The sequence below is a fragment of the Pan paniscus genome, chromosome 4 (genome assembly GCF_029289425.2).
Source record: "Pan paniscus chromosome 4, NHGRI_mPanPan1-v2.0_pri, whole genome shotgun sequence".
NCBI lineage: Eukaryota > Metazoa > Chordata > Mammalia > Primates > Hominidae > Pan > Pan paniscus.
This window is the reverse complement of record NC_073253.2, coordinates 89023561-89046092: the sequence shown is the minus strand read 5'-3', so window position 1 is coordinate 89046092 and position 22532 is coordinate 89023561.

Sequence of the window (22532 nt, the reverse complement as noted above, 5' to 3'; positions counted from 1 at the left end):
TTTTAGACATGAAGTCCTTGCCCATGCCTATGTCCTGAATGGTAATGCCTAGGTTTTCTTCTAGGGTTTTTATGGTTTTAGGTCTAACGTTTAAGTCTTTAATCCATCTTGAATTGATTTTTGTATAAGGTGTAAGGAAGGGATCCAGTTTCAGCTTTCTCCATATGGCTAGCCAGTTTTCCCAGCACCATTTATTAAGTAGGGAATCCTTTCCCCATTGCTTGTTTTTCTCAGGTTTGTCAAAGATCAGATAGTTGTAGATATGCGGCATTATTTCTGAAGGCTCTGTTCTGTTCCATTGATCTATATCTCTGTTTTGGTACCAGTACCATGCTGTTTTGGTTACTGTAGCCTTGTAGTATAGTTTGAAGTGAGGTAGCATGATGCCTCCAGCTTTGTTCTTTTGGCTTAGGATTGACTTGGTGATGCGGGCTCTTTTTTGGTTCCATATGAACTTTAAAGTAGTTGTTTCCAATTCTGTGAAGAAAGTCATTGGTAGCTTGATGGGGATGGCATTGAATCTATAAATTACCTTGGGCAGCAAAGACTTGGAACCAATCCAAATGTCGAACAATGATAGACTGGATTAAGAAAATGTGGCACATATACACCATGCAATACTATGCAGCCATAAAAAATGATGAGTTCATGTCATTTGTAGGGACATGGATGAAATTGGAAATCATCATTCTCAGTAAACTATTGCAAGGACAAAAAACCAAACACCGCATGTTCTCACTCATAGGTGGGAACTGAACAATGAGAACACATGGACACAGGAAGGGGAACATCATACTCTGGGGACTGTTGTGGGTGGGGGGAGGGGGGAGGGATAGCATTAGGAGATATACCTAATGCTAAATGACAAGTTAATGGGTGCAGCACACCAGCATGGCACATGTATACATGTGTAACTAACCTGCACATTGTGCACATGTACCCTAAAACTTAAAGTATAAATAAAAAAGAAAGGGGTATACACACAATCAATTATCAAGCAGTGGCACCTTGTGCAAAATAATAAACTCATCTAAGATCCTAGCAGTTCATTCAGAAAATAAACCTGGAAATATATCTTGGATATGTAAAATGTGATTGTAAAAATTAATGAAACTAAGCAATGGGAATATAAGTGGTAAATTATTTGAGAAAATATTATAACATTTACTTTTTTAAATTTCAGAACTTTATATTTCCTTCTTTAAAACTGAAAATTTTTGTGTACATATATGAAACTAATTGTGTCATTTTTCATTTGGTTACAATATAGAGTGATGTTTCAAAACACAAACATAATAGGTAGAGTCAATTACTTAGGGGAGTTTAAACCTGGAGGTAACATTAGAAATAGAAGTAATAAAATGCAGTGTTTTTGGATTTGTCTGTTAAGATTATTTTAATCCAAATCATATTTAATGGTTTACATAGTTGTATATCAAATTTGGTTTCACAAATATGTAGTAAATTTAAAAATGCAAAACATGTATATTGTTGTACATTCTATAACCTATGAATCCATATAACTTGGGCAAGAAAATTATATAATTAAAAATAAAACCTATCTGTTCTGAATTATGTTTTAGGGACAGCTATATAGTTCACACTCACAAAGGAATCATAAAAACTCTATGTATAATCTTGGAAGTAAAAATATCTGTTGTATCATATTTATGAAGTATACAATTGATTAAAAATGATAATGTCTGTCTTCTATCTAATGGCAATAACAGAAGATAATGGCATATAAGTAGGCCTGTCTCCTTTTTTTTGGCATTGATTTATATATCTTTACAAGCTTTGCTGTTTTAACTCCAATAAAAGATTATTTAGTAAGCCAAAGCAAAAAAAAAAAAAATCCTGTGAGCAGCCACAAACTGGAAGACTATGATTTTTAGTCAATGTCCTAAGTAACACAGTAATTTTAGGTTAACCAGTGTGTCAAAGAGAATGAGGAAAAATTATTACAAAAATGAATAAATAAATAAACTGGTCTAGGTCAAACCGTACTCCTTCTAAAGAGAGTAGTCAACTGATAATAAAGCCTATGACGTAGAATGTGCCATATTGAGTATGCAATATCAAAATATTTCTTCTTTTTCTTTCTCCAGCTACTGCAGACCCTAATTATTTCCTTATCTGATCACTTTAAAGTCATTCAACAAATCATAATTATGCCATTGTTAACATCAGAAACTGAAAACCTACTGTCAAAAGTGAGCTAAAATATCACTATTTGGATTTATTTATAAATTTAATTTATTTTATAAAAAGATCGACTTTCAATTTGAGAATAACATAAAAAATCAATTCATTCCTCTGTGCATCAATATTGTATCATTGGTAGTTTAAACTTTTCATCTAATATTAGATTGCATGCAGGATTTTATATCTAATTACTCTGGCAGATGTCCTTTAGAAAATTCAAAAATAAAATGCAGCAATTCATATTGGCAGATTTACTATTGAGACCAATGCTTTCTTAACTAAAAGGTTTTGTTTAAAATCCTTAGTTTGGCAAAACTGATAAAGATTTTTGAATATCAGAGCATTTAAAAGAAATTCTTACTTTAAATCTGGCATATTTCTTGTATTACATATTATAATTTCATTGAACATGGCTATCTGTAAAACTATACATATGATCCAGAAGATACTCAAACTAAATTAAGTTTTAACAGCCATCAATTTATTTTAAAATGACACAGGCATGAAAAATGATCTATCAAGGTTTGTAAATCTTATTCTGTTAGCTATTGCCAGAGATAGTCTAAAGATATTCTACTTGGAATTTGAGATCAAGGCAAAGATTTTCTATTAGTAATAATATTCAGATTATTTTTATTTTAATGTATAAATTTAAAATTCTTAGAATATTTTCAACAATATTTTCCATTTCTAAATTTATTTTATTTCTAAACAAATGTAATTACTTTATTTATTAACTTTTATTTTCAGTTCAGGGGTATATGTGCAGGTTTGTTATATAGGTAAACCTATAGGTAAATAGGTATACAGATTATTTTGTCACCCAGGCATTAAGCGTATGCGCGTTAGTGAAAAATGTTATTGCTTTAAATATCCAAATTATTCAGCTGCATTTGATCTCATTCTTTAGTCCAATGTAAGTAAGAGTAAAACAATGACATTTAAGGCCACCAGGCTATTCTCATTTTCGGAAAAATGCTGGATTACATTACCAGCATATTAAATGAGAATATCAAGGTATAGTATCTCCCTAGAAATTGTCTCACCTTCAATACTATTGACACTTTTGGACCTGATAATTTTGTTGTGGGCTCTAGCCTCATATTATAGGAGGTTTACCAGTTTTCCTGCCCTAAACTTAACCGGATGTGAATAGCACACTCCACTACCTACAGCAGTAAAAACTAAAATTGTCTCTAAACATTGACAAATGGTCCCTGGTAGTGAAAATCACCCCTGGTTGAGACCGTGTTGTTGAAAATAAAACAAAAACTTTCACATCAATAAATATGTTAGGCTGTGTATATTAAGGATTAACATTAAGACAATATGGAGCAAGCACTACATGAAAGCAGTGACGATTGGGAATTAGTGGCACATTATCCTAATAGTTAATATAGTGACTTTAATATCTAAATATCATCATATAGAGTTTTTCTTGGATTTTTTCATTAGCATAACTTAGGATATTGTGTATGTTACACTGTATATACTGTTATTTTGAGAGACAATTTTGGGAGATTTTGCCAGGTATTTTCAATTATAGGTCTTTAATACATTCTAAGCAAGTGGGTCTCAAAAATGGGAATTTTACACCCCCACATTCTTCTTCCCATCCGGTGGACATTTGTCAATGTGTACAGATATTTCTGATTAAAAAAAAAAACTGTGAAAGAGAGGGTGTGCTGCTGGCATCTGGTGGTCGAGGCTAGGGATGTTGCTAATCATCTTACAATGTACACGATAGTTCCCCACAATGACTTTGAGAAACCCTGCTCTGACACTACTGCAGGATGAATTTTAAGCACAATTATAAGAGAGGACCTAGATATTGAGTTTTAAAAGGAGAAAATATAAGTACAAAAGAAGAATGAAGATTGTTATAACAGGGGCAAGTAGAAGTTAGAAGAAAATGTGATAAACTAAATCTACATTTTAGAATAGTACTGGAAGTTATTATCAGGTGTTACAGACAAGTTTGAGACTTCTGTAAGTGACCTAAAGAAATTATGGACACTGCAAGACTAAATAATCATTCATTTAGGAAGGAGCTTAAAAACACTTTCTCAAGGTCGGACGAGGTGGCTCACGCCTGTAATCCCAGCCCTTTGGGAGGCCAAGGTGGGCGGATCACGAGGTCAGGTGATCGAGACCATCGTGGGTAACACGGTGAAACCCCGTCTCTACTAAAAAATACAAAAAAAAATTAGCCGGGCACGGTGGCGGGTGCCTGTAGTCCCATCTACTCGGGAGGCTGAGGCAGGAGAATGGCGTGAACCCGGGAGGCGGAGTTTGCCGTAAGCCGAGATCCCGCCACTGTACTCCAGCCTGGGTGACTGAGTGAGACTCTGTCTCAAAAAAAAAAAAAAAAAAAAACTTTCTCAAGCATGCTAAGTCACAAAATTTGAGTTATCCTGAGCTTTTTTTACTTTAAGCTATCAAGCCATTGTTTGGAATCTTCAGAACCTCTTTGGAGTTTGGGATTTAAGAGTCAGTAGGTAGATAGTGAGCTTAAGATGCCAAACACAACATATAAAGCTATAAAAATCCATATGATCTTGAAAGATTAAATGGAAGCCCAGCACAAAACAATTGCTGAGTATATTATTTACATTATCTGAAAGTATGCCAAACATACACATTATATGTTAATAAACATATGAGAAAGAAAATTCCAAAGAGTTTCTAAAAAGTGAACAACCACAAAATTTCAATAGCTTGCAGCAAACATTTTCTTCTCACTCATGTTACCTGATGGAAAATCAAATGGCTGCCTGGAGACAGCATGGAGGGAGAGACTGATTACTGAGGTGCACAAGAAAACTTTTCATAATGATGGTTGTGCATGTAGTGATATTTCCAAAAGTATATACATATATATATATATATATCTCAAATTTGACCACATCACACATTTCAAGTATACTGAATTGACTGTGCATCACTTATTATACCCCAGGAAAGTTGAAGATATGAAAATGAAAAAAAATTCCTCCACCGACTACCCATCAATTTTCTTCTCATTAGCCTCACAGATTTCACAGTTAATTAAAGGGAAGATGCAAATATGTTCAAACTGTACATATTCTGAGGCCCATACCTTGCCATTAGCTCAATAAAGAGAGACATTGTCCCTGGCATGAAAATGAAAAACTTGCACACTCCCTATGTGGCTTCTGGACACTCTTAAGACATAAACACACTTTGGGGGCTCACCCTGTCAGGCTTTGCTCTCAGAGCTTAGATGAGAAAAACACAAAAATAAAACCAAAAGATGACATTTAGATGCCCATCAAGAAAGATGTGTTGTGAACTGGACAGGTCAGGACTTTAAGTACTGTATCTTACTGTATGTTTAAGTACTGTATGTTACTGTAGAAACTTACTCATTTTCCCCTCAGAACAACTCTGTCTCAGGAGGTGAGTCTGAGAGCTACTGTTTCTTTGTAATGGTTTTATCTGATCAGGCCCACGGTCACCACGTCAGCCCCACTGCCCTTAAATAGTTTGAATCTTGATGTTTTGATTTCAAAGACTTCTGATTCTAGCTACATAGCTTTGTCCATTTCCCACCTTACCACTATTTACTTTGAATTTTGTTGCATGCCGAGACCAGTGACTGCCACAAATGTGACTGTTCCTAGAATCTGCTTTCTGCTGTGATTTTTAGTCAGTGTGCAGACTCTAACATAAACTCCTTTCTATCATATTTTCTTGAGTCCAAGAGCCCATAGATTGTATAATGCACTATTTTATGTCCCGTTAAGCAAGTAATTCGCATTATGGCTAATTAAACTAAGACATACCACTGAATTGTAAAATGCATTATATTTTCAGGAGATATTAAAATATGAAATGTATAGGTCTTGGAATAGATGAATTGTGACAGTATCTTTGGAAAGTTAATTCAGTTGTAGTATTGCTTAAGATGTCTTTAAGAGCTGAGCCACTTCCTTTAGTTGGAATACATATGTAAATTATTTGCAGAGGAGATTTGCCTCTTTTATCTCATTCACTTGTTTATTCAATCATTTATTGATATCAATATGGACTAAGGAAAATTACATTTTTGGGTATAATCCAAATATACCAATTAATTTATTGTGTTGCTAAAATTATTCTAGAAATTGAAAGACCTTTCACTTGGCCCCTGTGCTTGTTTGACATATCTCCCAAATAGATTTTTGTTAGTATTTTCATAATTTCTGGCACTAGAGGATGTCCCAGGCTCATCTTGTGTATTTTCTTCCCCATTCTTAGAATCAGCCACTTTCAAAGATGCCCTGCTTTCTATATAACAAATCAATATTTAAGTGCTAGCTGTGCCTGTAGCTAAGGGAGTATCAATTTTTTCATAGCTCTCTAAGATGAGAGAGCAAAGAAGCAATGTGTATATTCTTACACATATGTAGACACATATCTTTAAATATTTCTATATGTAAACATCTATATTAGTCCATTATCCCATTGTTATAAAGAACTACCTGATCCTAGGTAATTTATAAAGAAAAGAGCTTTAATTGCCTCACAGTTCCACAGGCTGTACAGGAAGCAAGAATGGGGAAGCCTCAGAAAACGTACAATCATAGCAGAAGGCAAAGAGGAAGCAGGCACATCTTACATGGCTGAAGAACGACGGAGAGAACTAAGGGGGAGATGCTACACACTTTTAAACAACCAGATTGTGTGAGAACTCACTCATTATCACAAGAATAGCAAGGAGGAAATCTGCCCCCATAATCCAATCCCCTCCCACTAGACTCCTCCTTCAACACTGGGAATTACAATTGGACAAGAGGTTTGAGAGGGGACAAAAATGTAAACCATATCACCATCTATGTCTATATTAAGCTAAACATGGGTTCTTACTGATGTCACTACCTCTAACCTAGTCCCACAAGCATCAATGCCTTCCTGTATCTCTAAACCCCCACTCCAACAATAAAAATCCTGACTCTCACTATCTGACATCTATTTAGTTAATTGTTCACTTCCAGTATATGTGTATAGCTGTACCAGAATTGATAACCTGCCCTTGGTAGAAGAACGTCTTTATCAACTAAATTAAATGCCTTTGTACAAGTTTCTTTTGCCTTTCATCGTAAGAGACTGCACTCATTTTCAATATCACTTTGACCAGCACCCTTTCCCTTAAGTCCCTCACTGAAGTTATTTTGTATGGTTCATAATAGAGCTAGATAAATTTGTAACCGTCTGCATTCCATCCTGAGATTCTACAACCTTTTAATTGATTTTTTATTAAAAATATAACTTTTATTTTGGTAAATATTAGCACTTCTGTGGCACACTACTATATATAAACATCAAAAAAAGGTCCAGAAAGCTATAGAAAATTTAAGTGCTGAATGTTGAACCTAACAATAATTTGGCTAAAGTAAGTACAGAAGGCAATTTTTTATTTGTGTAAATTTATGGGATACAAATATAATTTTGTTGCCTCCATAAAGTACATAGTGTTGAAGTAAGGGTTTTAGAATATATGTCACCTGAAAAATGTACATTGTACTCATTACATAATTTCTCATCATCCCCTCCTCCCACCCTCCTGAAATTTCCAAGTCTCTGTTGTCTATCATTCCACATCTATGTCCATGTGTATACATTATTTAGCTTCCAGTTATAAGTGAGAACATGCAGTATTTGTCTTTCTGTGTCTGATTTGTTTCACTTAAAATAATGACCAGTTACATCCATGTTGTTGCAAAAGACATGATTTTATTCTTTTGTATAGCTGAATAGTATTCTATAGGGCATATATGCCAGATTTATTAATCTAATCATCCAGTGAGGGACACATTGCTATTGTGAATAGTGCTGTGATAAACATATGGGTGCAGATACCTTTTTCATATAATTATCTGTTCTCCTTTGGGTAGATCTCCAGTAGTGGGATTGTTGGGTGAAATTGCGGTTTTATTAAGAATGTATATTCTGTAGTTGCTGGGTAGAATTTTCTGTAAATGTCAGTTAGGTCTATTTCATCTAAGGTTGAATTTAAGTCTTAGGTTTATTTGTTTTCTGTCTTGATGATAACATTTAATGCTGTGAGTGAGATGGTAAAGTCCCCCACTATTATCGTATTGCTGTCTATTCCTTTTTTATGTCTAGTAATATTTATTTTATGAATCTTGGTGGTCTAGTGTTGGATGCATATGTGTTTAGAATTGTTATATCCTCTTGCTGAATTGATCCCTTTATCATTATGTAATGACCTCCTTTGTCATTGTTATACTGTTTTAGATATAAGTATATGTTATACTTACATCTTATGCTATGTAAGTATATGTTAAGTTCTGTTTTACTTGATATAAGTATAGCTATTCCTGCTTGCTTTTAGTCTCCATTACATGGAGTATCTTTTTTCACCCATTTACTTTAACTCTGTATGTGTCTTTACTTTCAGTCTGTATGTGTCTATATGTTTCTTGTAAGCATAATATTTTTGGATCATTTTTTAGTTCGTTCCATCAATCTACCTTTCTTTTTTTTTTTATTTTTAGATGGAGTTTCACTCTGTCATCCAGATTGGAGTGCAGTGGCGCAATCTTGGCTCACTGCAAACTCCGTCTTGCAGGTTCAAGCGATTCTCCTGCTTCAGCCTCCCAAGTAGCTGGGATTACAGGTGCCAGCCACCACGCCTGGCTAATTTTTGTATTTTTAATGGAGATAGGGTTTCACTATGTTGGCCAGGCTGTCCTCGAACTCCTGACCTCGTGATCCACCCACCTTGGCCTCCCAAAGTGCTGGGATTACAGGTGTGAGCAACTGCACCTGGCCCAACATCAATCTATATATTTTAAGTGGAATGTTTAATTCATTTACATTCAAGGTTAATATTAATACATGAGGTTTTCTTTCTGCCATATTGCTATTTGTTTTCTACTTGTTTTATAAGTTCTTTGGGGTTATTTTGTTGTTGTTTTTTGTTTTTCTTTCTGTCTCTTTGTCTTTGTGGTTTGGTGGAAATCTGTTGTGTTGCTATTTGATTTCTCTTCCTACTTTGTGTGACTGTTTTACAAGACCTATGAGTTTGCTACTTTCATGTGTTTTGATGATGATGAATGTTGACCTTTCATTTTTGTGTTTGGGACACCTTTGAGTATTTCTCATAGGACTCGTTTAGTGGTGACGAATTCCCTCAGTGTGTGCTTGTCTGGAAAATACTTTGAATCATTTCAAGAAAATTAGCAATGAGTTATGTCAGTCAAGCCATTGGTTTGTATTTGGTGGCACATTTACTCTGTATTATTTCACACTAGAACCATCTGAGTTAAGTTTTATTATTTGCTATATGTTGCAGATGAAGAAACTGAAGCTGAGAGAGGTTTAGTGAATGACTAAAGAGGTTGTCAGGCTGCAGGGAAAAAAAAAAAACAACTGTATGACTAGCCTGCAATGCTTCCCAAAGTAGGCAGCTTATTATTATTGGTCACTTTTTGAGTACAAAACGCTGTGCTATGTAACAAAATAATACAATGTACATATGTATAAAAGTTAACATATACATATCAATTAACATAAGCATAACTGTAATCACATATACTGATAAATAAAAATATAAAGTAATATATGGTAATGACCCAACCATTTGCCTAAGTTTCATGTATTACAGAAGTTTTGAGGAGGGACTTCAGCTGTATGCGAATCAGCAATTCGGGTTGTACAGTTGATTACCCATTAGTTCAGAATTTTAATAATTTAAAATATATTTATTAAGAACCTAACAATTGGAAGACCTTACAATAGGTGGGAAAATTCGACAGATGAATAATGCTTAGGAGATATCAGCATGTTTTGGAAGGATATTCCCATGAAGAGAAAAAGTATTGTGGGAAGTGTGGGAAGTGTTATGGTGCGAGAGTAATACAGGTTCCAGCGTGTGTCTACATTATTTTGTTGGAGGTGTTGGGGAACCTTTCATGGAAGGTGTGTGGTAGACTGTGTGGACAGGTTTCCTCAACCTTCGTTCCACTCTTTGAAGAGGTTAGAAAATTAAAACAAAACAAAACAAGCAATGCAGCTTCCCTTGAGCCAGTTTTATGAATGCAGCTTAGACCACTTACCCATTGTTTGCGTATGAATCAGACTTAGAAAAATGGAAAAGATCAAAGCCTGTCTTGCTATTGTTGATTCTGGCAAGTGAAATCATGGAGACAATAGTTCAGAAGTAGTGGAAGTGGTAGGATTCAATATCCTTGTGCCTAATCCCCAGTTTCATGGGCATAAGAAGCTTAAAGTTTTAATAGTAGGAGCATCTTTTTGACCCAGGATTGCAGAAATGATTGCGTGCCTTTGAATTCAATAACTCAAAACCTTCCTCCATGCCACAGCTACTTTAGTTATTTTAGCTCTTCCTATTGTATATGTATGAAATGCACTTTCTGCTTAAGATACCTATTGCAGTTTTTATTTCCTTATTAAAACCTTGGAAAAATATAGCACTTAAATTATGTTTTGTAGAAATTCACTAAGCAAATAAAACTAAAGGGGGAGAGAGTTAACCTTCTCTGCCCCCTTTTTATCAGAAGTTAGTTGTAGAAGAAATACACAATTTTTGCGCAATTTTAGCACCATCTAAGTTTTGTAGGTCTGGAACACAGACTGGTTAGATGAGCATTTCAGGAGCACTATAGTTGCAAAGTTAAGCAGTCACCACAATTTTATGTGTCATACAAATATTTTTAACTTTATGTTTAAGCAATGAGACTAGAAGCAAATGGTATTTCCATCAAGAATTGTCTCATATAAAGTAGAGCGTTTTGGAAAATGAAGTTATTAATAGATAAAAACATGTTTATACAGTTGGTTTCTAAGTATGACAAACCTATTTCTTGGTAAATTGCAAGTCCATTCCACCTGTGTTTATAGGCTCATTTGCCTAAAATCTTGGAATTTTTTCTGATGATCTATTAAATTTTCTGATTATCTTTTCTAATGCTGTAATAGCATTTCTAACACTGTAATGAAAGAGAACAAAAGTACACGCTGGCTCATCATTTACTAATTCTAAAAATATATATTGAATACATCTATGTAGCAGGTACTGTGGTAGGTGTGGAAGATAGTTGAGACAGGTAACAAGCCCAACATTATGGAGCTTAGCATCACCACATAGAAGAGTTTTTAAAAACCATAGATAAGTGAATAATGATTATAAAGACAAAGAGATTCTTGCCATATAATTACATATAAGCAAATTTAGGATGTGATGAAAGATTTTGATATTGGTCTTCTGATTTGGCTGTAGGATGAAGTGTTTATAAGTCATCCCAAGGAAGAAACAATTCAGATGAGAACTATTCAACGGATTTGCAATAACAATCCAAAGATGGAAGAAAACACTTCTAGGTAGACAAAATTGCAAGTATAGAGAATCTCAATTAAGAAAGAGCTTAGCTTTCAGATGAATTAAAAGATTGTGGTGATCAGAATGTAGAGATTGACGAGAGACAAATGAAATAAAACTAGAAGGACAAGTAGAGATTTGCGGGTCAATTTTTAAAATTTTATTATAAATGCACTGATACTGTTCTGAACATTTTCTTACGCATGGAAATTTAATGATTATGGCTATTGAAAAATGTAACTCTTCATTTATATTTTTCTGAGAATGAAATCGGTGGAATTGCTGGGGGGTGAAAATGTCCAATGCAAAACAGGAGGCTAATTTAAGAAGATACTGCAAAATTGGTCATGATGGCTCAAACTGCTGTTCATAATAGAGAGAAGAAAATGGATAGAGTTACATATGGATGAGAGTAAATTGACAAGGCTAAATGCTAAAATGTGGGTAGTGACAGAAAGTAGGTGTCAAAATAGACTTCCAGGAAAAGAAAAAATGGGTCTACAAAAGAGCCAAATGCTGATCTGGGTTACATGATCCTGAGCAGATGCAGATGTAATTGGTTAAGTAAAGTAAGTTCTTAAGATAGATTTGGCCTGGCGCTATACATTCTAGAGCCCCTGAATATAAGTGGGATATAAAACCATGGGAATGACTGTATTTGTCTAAGGAGAGAATTTGGCAGAAGAAAAGGAGACATAAGATGAAATGCAGAGGAAATTCAAATTTAATTGGCAGGTGTAGGAAGACAAGGAGATGACAAAGGGAACTGGAAATGAGTAATCAGAGACAGAAAAGTAAAAGTAAGAGTAGAATGTCATGGAAGGCAAATAATTGGAATGTTTCAGGAACAGGGAAATGGGCAATAAAGAGAAGAAAAAAATAGTGACCAGAGGGTATAGCAATGTGTAGAAATTCATCCTGTGTTAGGTTTGATTGCTTAGACGTTTTATATAAAAATCTTTCCCAGAGAGTAATAAAACAGAAGTGAGGTTAGAGAAAGAACATACGATTTAGCCAAAAGGTGGGAAAAGTTAGGAAATGAAGAATAAATATGTTTAAAGATAATGTTATGGCTACTCAACGTACAACCTCTTTTCTTTCATTATTTTTAATTGTCATATTTAAAAATAGTAATTACCACTTTTAAAAATTGTCTTATTATTTGTTACATAAGAAAATGCATTAATTCAAGCCACATAGTATCATTTATATTATGACTGTCGAAACATTACTAGAATTACTGGAACTATTAACCTAATGGCCTGAAAATTTCAACTCACTTCCCTAGCTGTCCTGATGATCATTAGTGAAAGGAAAGACTCCATTAAATAGTGCTTACTTATACAGAACTGGTTATATCTGTCTCATTTCCATACATATACCTATATAAATTAATTTGATTAATAAAACAAACACAAGGCACAAACAACAAAACACAATTTATAAATGTCATTGAAAAATGCATGCCTGTACAATTTGGGTATTTGTAATTGTAAATTGATAGACTTTATTTTTTATCCAGGAGTTACTTAGATTGAAACTTTACCTAATGTATGATAAAATAAGATGTGATTAAATTTAAAAACATGATGAATTTATTTAAAATTGGCTTCAATAATGTCAGAAAGTAGTAAAATAAAATGATTCCTTCAAAGACTGCACCTGTTTATTGCCTGAGATTATCTCTCTTGGCCACAAATCAATATTACTTTACTTTCTTTCATTCATCAGTGATCATAAAGCTTTTCAATAATTGTAATTTTAAAGGATGATTACAGCAAGTATATAGTCATTGATTGCTTGCTTAAAGATTGCAGCTAAAATGAACACAAAGGTAATTTTATTTTTAATAAATGAGACCTTTTGAAAAGTCAAGCATTTTTCCTCTCACAAAACTTTGTGTAATAAGGTTATAGATTTGATCATGTATGAGTTTGCACTGTGTGTGTGTGTATATGTGTGTGATTTCAGCAATAAAGTTCACTGTTCCACAGCTGGGAATTTCTTCTGCTTAATTGAAAATTCCGTTTTAAAATATTTCCTTAAAGTTCTAAAATGGGTTTAAATGGGTTCATGAGCTGTAATACTATTAAAAAATATATGTCTACATATTTGTTGATTCTCCTCAGTTTAAGAAGTGGAGCTTCATACTCCTCCCCTTGAAGGCAGGCTAAGCTGAGTGACTCCCATCTAAGAAATAAAAGACCACAGGATTGGAATGTTACCTTCTGAGACAAGGTCACAAAGGCTAGGGTTTTAATTTTGAGTGAACTAATTTGCTCCTTACTGGTGTTTCTCTCTCTTTCTCTCCTTCAACTCTTTACGAGCCCAGCCACCATGCAAATAATTCCAAACTCTCTTTTCTGGAAAGCTCACATAAAGAACCAAGGCATCCTATTTGATATCCAGCCAAATGATTAAACATTCTAGAAGCAGACTATGATGCACTGAATTTGTGAAATCCTAACCCCCAATGTAATGATAGTAGGAGGTGGAGCTTTTGGTAGATGATAGTCTGTCTTCATGTTCGGGATTAGTGCCTTGATTATTATTTTTTATTTTTATTTATTTATTTATTTTTGAGACAGAGTTTTGCTCTGTTACCCAGGCTGGAGTGCAGTGGCGCCGTGTCAGCTCACTGCAACCTCTGCCTCCTGGGTTCAAGTGTTTCTTCTGCCTCAGCCTCCTGAGTAGCTGAGACTACAGGTACGCACCACCACACCTGGCTAATTTTTGTATTTTTAGTAGAGACGGGGTTTCACCATACTGGCCAGGCTGGTCTGGAACTCCTGACCTCGTGATCTGCCTGCCTCAGCCTCCCAAAGTACTGGGATTACAGACGTGAGCCATCGTGCCCAGCCGGGGATTAGTGCCCTTATAAAAGAGACCCCAAAAAGCATCCTTGCCCCTTCTGCCATGTGAGCTAGAGGACAGCAATCTATGAACTAAAAAGTGGGCTCTGACCAGACACCAAATCCTCAAGCACCTTGATTTTGCACCATCCAGCCTCCGGTACCGTTAGAAACATTTCTGTTGTTTATAAGCTACCCTGTCTATGGTATTGTGTAGCGACAGTGCAAACAAACTAAGACATAGACCTTCCAACACAAGTTAAAGGCTTTAGGGGATGCTGCCTGGGTCAACAACATGACAGCAACCTTTACTCATGACAGACCTCAAGTCAGAACCACCTACCCAAATCCATCATTTTCCTGACTTCTATAAATTGTGTCATACATATTTGTTATTTTAAGCCATTAAGTTTTAGGGTAATTTTTAAATAGAAAAATACATGATCATAGGTAAAACTATAATTAATAGAAAAATCTAATGGCAATAATATTTACCATTGATTGACCATAAAAACTCCATTAAAATATTGCTTCTACAATTTAGTGAGAGCTTCAATAATCAGCTTTGTCAGTCTAAAAGATGCCTCTTAGTTGATTTCACTATTTAAGTCCTGAGTAAAACAAAATGCTTTCTGTACATATGACATTATATTATATTAATAGACTTAAACAAATACAGCTTGAATATTGGAAAGGTAGAAGTAATTCATATATTAAAAAACATTGACTCCTTTTTTATTTTGCTTCCTGAAAATTAGGTTTATTTTATCCTTTTATCCTAGAAATATTACCATATTTCTAGGAGGATGAAAGTCTGTGCAAATTAAAGATGGAGGAATAAATGTTCTCGTGTAAGTATCTTGAAGAAAAGTAAAAAAGGTAATTAGTTTTGGGAGACAGAAAGTGATATGAGGGAAAGAGCGGTAAGAGGTGATATATCAGAGCCATTGGCTTTCTTCCTGTCACTGTGGACAAAAACTTTTAAACCACAGTCTGTAAAGAAAACGCAGTTTGTGTTTTTCTTCTGTTTTAGGGTGTGTGGGAAGAGCCAGTCTCATGTAATGTTCCAAACCCCACCTGGGGTCATTAGGGCAGAACAGAAATAATTGCATTTGATATTAGGTAGCTTAGCCCAAGTTTAAAATGAAGCTGGCAGGGTAGGTCTCTACCAGACTTTATTAAGAATTGTGATCTTTTCCTTTGGGCAAAGAGAGGTCATTGAAATGATTTAATACTTAGGTGAAGGGCAGACTTGAATTTCATAATTATTACCCAGGTTACAGCATGTAATTTAGAATGGAAAAGTTCAATGAGGAATTGGGAGATTAGTTATCAAGCTAATGAAATATTAATAGTTCATCTACAAATGCAGCTTTGACCTGAATGGTGAGTGGAGAAGATGATAAGTGGACATATTTGTATAATACATAGAAAAAAATCAGCAAGAAATAAGGGTAGATTGAATATGGAATAAGAGGGAGGGAGATTGGTATCAAGAATAATCTGAAATATTGGTTTTCATAAAGGGATACATAGGGTGCCACCTGGTGGAATAAGAAACACTGAAAAGGGACTTGTTACAAATGGGAGCACTGTGGATTTAATTATCTCCTGGTGAGCTTAAGATGACTTGCAGATTTCTAAGGGAAACTGTCACAAAATAAATTGTATATGTGGGCCTGAGGTTTTAAAGAGAGGCCTAAGATATACAGGAAATTTAATTTTGTGAGTCACATAATATAGATTAACAGTGAAGCTCTGTGTTTGAGATTGCCTGTTGGTTACATTGAGTGGCAAGGGAGAGGGCAAAGAAGTGAGCATTCAATGACTGTGCACAGAAGAAGAGTGACTCTACAAAGGAGACAGAGAGGGAATGATCTAAGGAGTAGAAGGGACACACGATGAAGATGACATCTTAGCAACAAAGAAAAAAGGAAAGGAATGCTTCATGTTAGAGTGTATGTTGAATATTAATGAATAATGGCAAAGGTCAAATAAGAAAAAAAAAAAAAAAGAAAACAAAACACCACCCCTTCCCACATCCATTTATGTTGTAGTTATTACTCTCCACAAAATTTGTTATGATGGCCCAATATCTATGGACACTAGATAAGAATTGTGGAAATGGAATCAATAAATGCATAGAACTCTTTGATAAGTTTTGTTGTTGAGATGAGAAATAAAAATAAAGTCACAGCTTTGTCCTTGCCACCTGAACATGCTTAAAAACAGATAGTAAGTCTCTGTGTCAGAGGAAGAGGTTAACCATCTAAAAGTGATAAGGAGCAATAGACTGTGCGGTTTCTGAGAAGGTAGTAGGGAAAGGGATCCATTAGGGAAAGGATTATATCACATACTGGGGTAGTTATGATGTGGGATCATAGGTTATGGATTTCTAATATGTGAAGAGAGACAATTAGGCAGACAAGTCAAGTGACTGAGTTAGCAAGAGAATAGTCAGATAGTGTTAAAATCCTCTGTGAATTTGCTATTTATGGATTTATGGTAGTTCCAGTATGTTCTATCATGTTCTCCTAGAGTTAAGCTGTTTCAAAGCAAGTGAGATACAGGATATGGACAAATGAACTTAGAGCATTGGCAAAAATGTAACTGAAATTATTGATGAAATGAAGAACAAATCTAGAAATTTCATAACATATTAGAATGAGAGGCTGTAGGTGCAAAGAGGAGAACACTTTAATTAAACCAGTAGTCACTTGAAATGAAAACGGAAAATGTATGACTGTAGACATGCGTGGTTAAAGTTGGCATAGGAGAATCTCAATAGATTTGAGGTAGTGAAGAAACTAAAAGACTACAGTCTTGCACCAGTCATTCTCACTGACCTTGAAACTGACTCCAGGGTTAAAAAGTCTTGAAGTAGGCCGAGCGTGGTGGCTCATGCCTAAAATCCCAGCACTTTGGGAGGCTGAGGTGGGCGGATCACCTGAGGTGGGGAGTTCAAGACCAGCCTGGCCAACATGGGGAAACCCTGTCTCTACTAAAAATACAAAAATTAGCCAGTCATGGTGGCGCATGCCTATAGTCTCAGCTACTGAGGAGCCTGAGGCAGGAGAATCACTTGAACCCAGGAGGCGAAGGTTGCAGTGAGCAAGATTTGCACCACTGCCCTCCATCCAGGGCGACAGAGCAAGACTCTGTCTCAAGAAAAAAAGAAAAAGACTTGAAGTGTAGAACAAGGCCTGGAGACAGGAGCCAAAGTCTCCTATGAAGTGGAGAGATTAACTCAGATTTCCTTGGATTGCAGAAATGAAGGTGAAGCTGATGATAATAGTTGACTGTTCTGAGCTTTCCGGATTTTTCTTCTTGTATATTTTGTTTCTTTGTGTTATTATTTGTTTTTAAAGAGGTTGTGAGAACCAGTGACATGAAAATAATAATAATAATAATAATAATAATAATAATGATAATGAAGGACAGAGGGCATGGTCCAGCTTTCCTAAATTGAGGGATACTATACTACTGGTGCATCTCTGGGTGAGCAGGAAGACTCTTCAGTCCTGGAGGTAGAGAAAACGCCTGGGCCAAGTTTCATAGCATACAGGAATGCTCTAAATATGAAATTCTCAGGGAGCACACTGAGAATTATGGAATTTGGGATTTATGAGCAGCCAGGTGCTGAGGTTCAGTAAAAGTTGAGTAGCTGGGATGAACTCACTGGGCCATGAGGAATGAAAATATGTAAGAGAGAGATATTGGTCAGTGTACGAAAAGTTGCACATTTGTATTTTGGGACTATAAAGGATATATGAGACAAAACACAAGAAGTATCTGAGTTGGCTTCTCATTACGTAATTAGAGAGCTGGAGTGAAAATATTCAGTTCCTAGAAAAGATTGTCTTAAGGAATGCGAGACAGGAAAATATCGTGGTAGAATTGTATTGTATGTTTATAGAGAAATTAAAACAGAGAAATGATCAGGATCAGCCAGTGTAAAATATTTTTTTTTTTCTAAGCCAGGTGTTCATTAGCTTTTTAGATAAATACCAACTTCATGAAGGATTATGTTGCTTTACCTTAACTGCAACCCTCAAACACTGGTATTTGCATTTTCATGGAAATCTGATGAAAAATTTTTTAGGGGAAAATATGTAGGAATAAAAGACAGAAAAAGGAGAGGAAAACCTAAAGTAGAATTTTAAACACTAAAATATTCAGAAATTTAAAAAATAATGAATCAAGGTTACCACAAATAGGTAGCTAGATAGCATGTCTAAGAAAATCACTGAGAAAAAACAGGCCAGATTTTTATAAACTCTGGATTATTTACTAGCTCAGTATACCTTGATTTAGTTACTATTTCATTTTTTTGTGTGTTCCCAAACTATATTATATATTTCACTGTAATTTACAAGAATGAGAACTGGGCACTTTTTAAAGAAATATGGTGTGTTTGCATACTTTGACAAGCAAATAACACAGAAACACATAAATCATAAGCTTCTATTCATCAGGGTACATGTCCCCTCCTCTGAAGATTTCCCTAGCCTCTTTCAAACAATTGCTTCTCTAGTTCTCTGTACTCCTCTTGTTCATTCTCAAGGCTGATAAAATAAATTTTAGGGTAAAATAAATTATTGGAGAGGTTATAAAAGAGGGTCAAGAATTCTCCTTGTCCCCTTTCTGTGACATTTTCCGGTTGATAAAGTCGAAGTAACAAATTCTGGGTTTCTACACAGGAATTAAATCTTAGAGTTCAATGCAAATGAAAGCAGATCTCTCTTTTTGACATTCTATAGGTCAAGCTGTAAAGGGTAACCCAAGACACTTCTATCCATCTGGTATTCCAATTACTCATCTTTTCCAACACTAATCACCTCTGATACCATTTCTTGGCTGTTTCATGATCAGTATCGCCTGCTGAAGGCAACACTGTCACTGAAGACTGCAAGACTGCTCAAAGCATCTACCTGCCTCCTTTTTCAATCTAAACTTTATATGTTAAATATTCACACCACATCCTACTTTGTTTTGGCAACTGACAAATAAACAGGGAGTACCACACCAAAAAAAAAAAAAAAAAAGAGAGAAATGCAACTGGCAACTAATCTGAAGAAGTGCACCTATTTCCTAGAAGCTGAAGACACCAAAAAATACAGTTGCTTTGCTGTCACAAATTTTCCAATCCTCAGTTTGCAGTATGAACTCTGACTTTTCTCTGAAACAGGAAATGAGCTACCAGGATCTACCTACATATGCTTACATCTGATCAGTATTTCTTACCATTGTGATTCTCAATTTACTCAGTGAGAGAAACGAAGCTGATTCTGAGTGTTCTGGGGATAATTCATCTGCAAATAATTATTTAATAACAGATTGTACATTGCTGGAGAAATATAATTAAATTAAAGTATTCTGCAAGCTCAACAAAGCTCCCAGCTAAGGAAGAAAAGAAAGAAAATGGTTTTATTAGTGAATAAGCCTCAAACAAATATGTGATGTGGATCACAGACAATGCACTTAAGAGATAGTAAAGACAGAAAAAAACTCACTCTTTATATAACCGAGCAGATATAACCTATCGCATCTATATTCTTAAGATAAACCATAATTAGTCCTCAAGTAGAGGAATTGTCATTGTTGGAAATCAGAAATCCATCCTCCAAAATATGGTACCTTCACATGCTGTACACAGGCAGCAGCCTCAGGGTCTTCGACTTCTTTCCCTGTGTCTGTCAATCCTCTGTCTCTTTCAAAGCGCAGGATGAAGTTATTTTCTGAAATTCTCTGATCTCGCTTGAGTCCAGAGCCACCAAAGAAAAAAAAAACCTCTTGTCTCTTTCCTGATTTTTCATAAATTTATCTCATATAGCAGGAAGAAAGACTAAAGTCTTTCAACAAACTCGGACAAATTTTTGTTACAAACCATTGACACCTCTGTGGGTCCAACAGACTTTGTCCCAAGCCACTGCATGTTCTGTAAGTCCACTCATTTTCCCTAAAAATTGTTTACTATCCCCCGAATTGCTACATTTCCCCCCTCTCCCCTCCCCTAAGAAGGGCATTAAACATCTGTACCCTATTGTGTTATTGAATAATCACTCTCATGCGATCCCTCTGTCCTATGCACATTAAAATAAAATTTTTTAGGCTCTTTCTCCTGCTAGTCTGCCTTTTACCAGCTGATTTTCAGAGGACAAGTGGAAAGTTTTCCCTTTGCCCCTAAAGCAGTGCCATTTGTCACATTATAGTTCATCAAAATTTACTAGGTAATTGAGATAACCATCTGTGTTAGCTAATTGACTTTACCCAAAGGAAAAATAAACCTCTCACATCTTTATTTCAGGAGATAGTTTGACAACTCAGTGGAGTTATCCCACAGAAGGTAGGCTCCTATCCTCCCACAAAAACTGGGAAATATGGACATTATCTCCCTTGATATTTCCATTCCAAAGAGAGGCTCCAAAATCCTTTAGAAAGACATCCCTGGATTGTAAAGCTGGCAAGAGTCTTACTTAGCCTGTAAAAAAGTACATACATTTCAAAGAGACAAGTAATCAACCATTACAAATTCCCTAAAGTAAATGTTTTAAGTAAAAGAAGATTGTCTCTTCTCTTTTCAATGGGTTCAATGGGGAGAATTAAACTCCTAATTTTTAATTTGTATTTGCCCTTACAACATACATATTATTTACCCCCCCAATAAAACAAGCTTCAAAAAGTTGTATATTATTTATTTAATTTTTTAGTTTTAAATTTACAAGTAAAAATTTTATATGCTGATGATATGCCACATGATATTATGATGTATATATATATTGTGGAAAGACTGAAACAAGCTACTTGACATATGTATATCCTTATATACATTTTTGTGATGAGAACATTTAAAATTTATTCTCTTACTGATCATTACTCTTCAGAAGTGTCAAGGTCGTGAAAGACAAGGAAAGACTAAGGAACTGTTACAGACTGAAGGTGACTAAGGAGAAATAACAACTAGATGCAATGTAGGATCTTGAATTGGTATATTAAAAAAAAAATTACCAGGAGCAGCTTGCACCTGTAATCCCAGTTACTCCTGAGGCTGAAGCAAGAAGATTGAGCCCAGGAGTTTGAAATTAAAGTGAGCTATAATCATGCCATTACACTGTAGCCTGTTCAACAGAACAAGACCTTGCCTTGAAGAGGAAAACGAAGAAGAAGGAGAATGAGGAGGAGGAGAAGAAGAAAGAGAATTGGTGAATTTTGAAAGAAATATAATTTAGTTAATAATATTGTACCAATATAAATTTTCTGATTTTGATAATTGCGCTACAGTCAGTAAGATGTTAATATTGTTAACTTTAGGGGAAATGAGATAAGGGATATAAAATAACAGTTTATACTCTTTTTATAATTTTTCTCTAAGTCTAAAAGTAGTTTAAAATAGAACATTCATTTAAGAAGACAGAGAGAGTAAAACGTTATTGGAACTGTAACACATTAGTAAATTTTATTTACCAAAATTTCTCTTAGAAAGTAAAGTAGGCTGTGTGGTAGATAGAGCTCCCTCTCCCCTCTCCCCTCTCCCCTCCCCCCTCTCCCCTCTCCCCTCTCCCCTCTTTCCACGGTCTCCCTCTGATGCCGAGCGGAAGCTGGACGGTACTGCTGCCATCTCAGCTCACTGCAACCTCCCTGCCCGATTCTCCTGCCTCAGCCTGCCGAGTGCCTGCGATTGCAGGCGCGCGCCGCCACGCCTGACTGGTTTTCGTATTTTTTTGGTGGAGACGGGGTTTCGATGCGTCGGCCGGGCTGGTCTCCAGCTCCTAACCGCGAGTGATCTGCCAGCCTCGGCCTCCCGAGGTGCCGGGATTGCAGACGGAGTCTCGTTAACTCAGTGCTCAATGGCGCCCAGGCTGGAGTGCAGTGGCGTGATCTCGGCTCGCTACAACCACCTCCCAGCCGCCTGCCTTGGCCTCCCTAAGTGCCGAGATTGCAGCCTCTGCCTGGCAGCCACCCCGTCTGGGAAGTGAGGAGCGTCTCCGCCTGACCGCCCATCGTCTGGGATGTGAGGAGCCCCTCTGCCTGGCTGCCCAGTCTGGAAAGTGAGGAGTGTCTCTGCCCGGCCGCCATCCCATCTAGGAAGTGAGGAGCGCCTCTTCCCG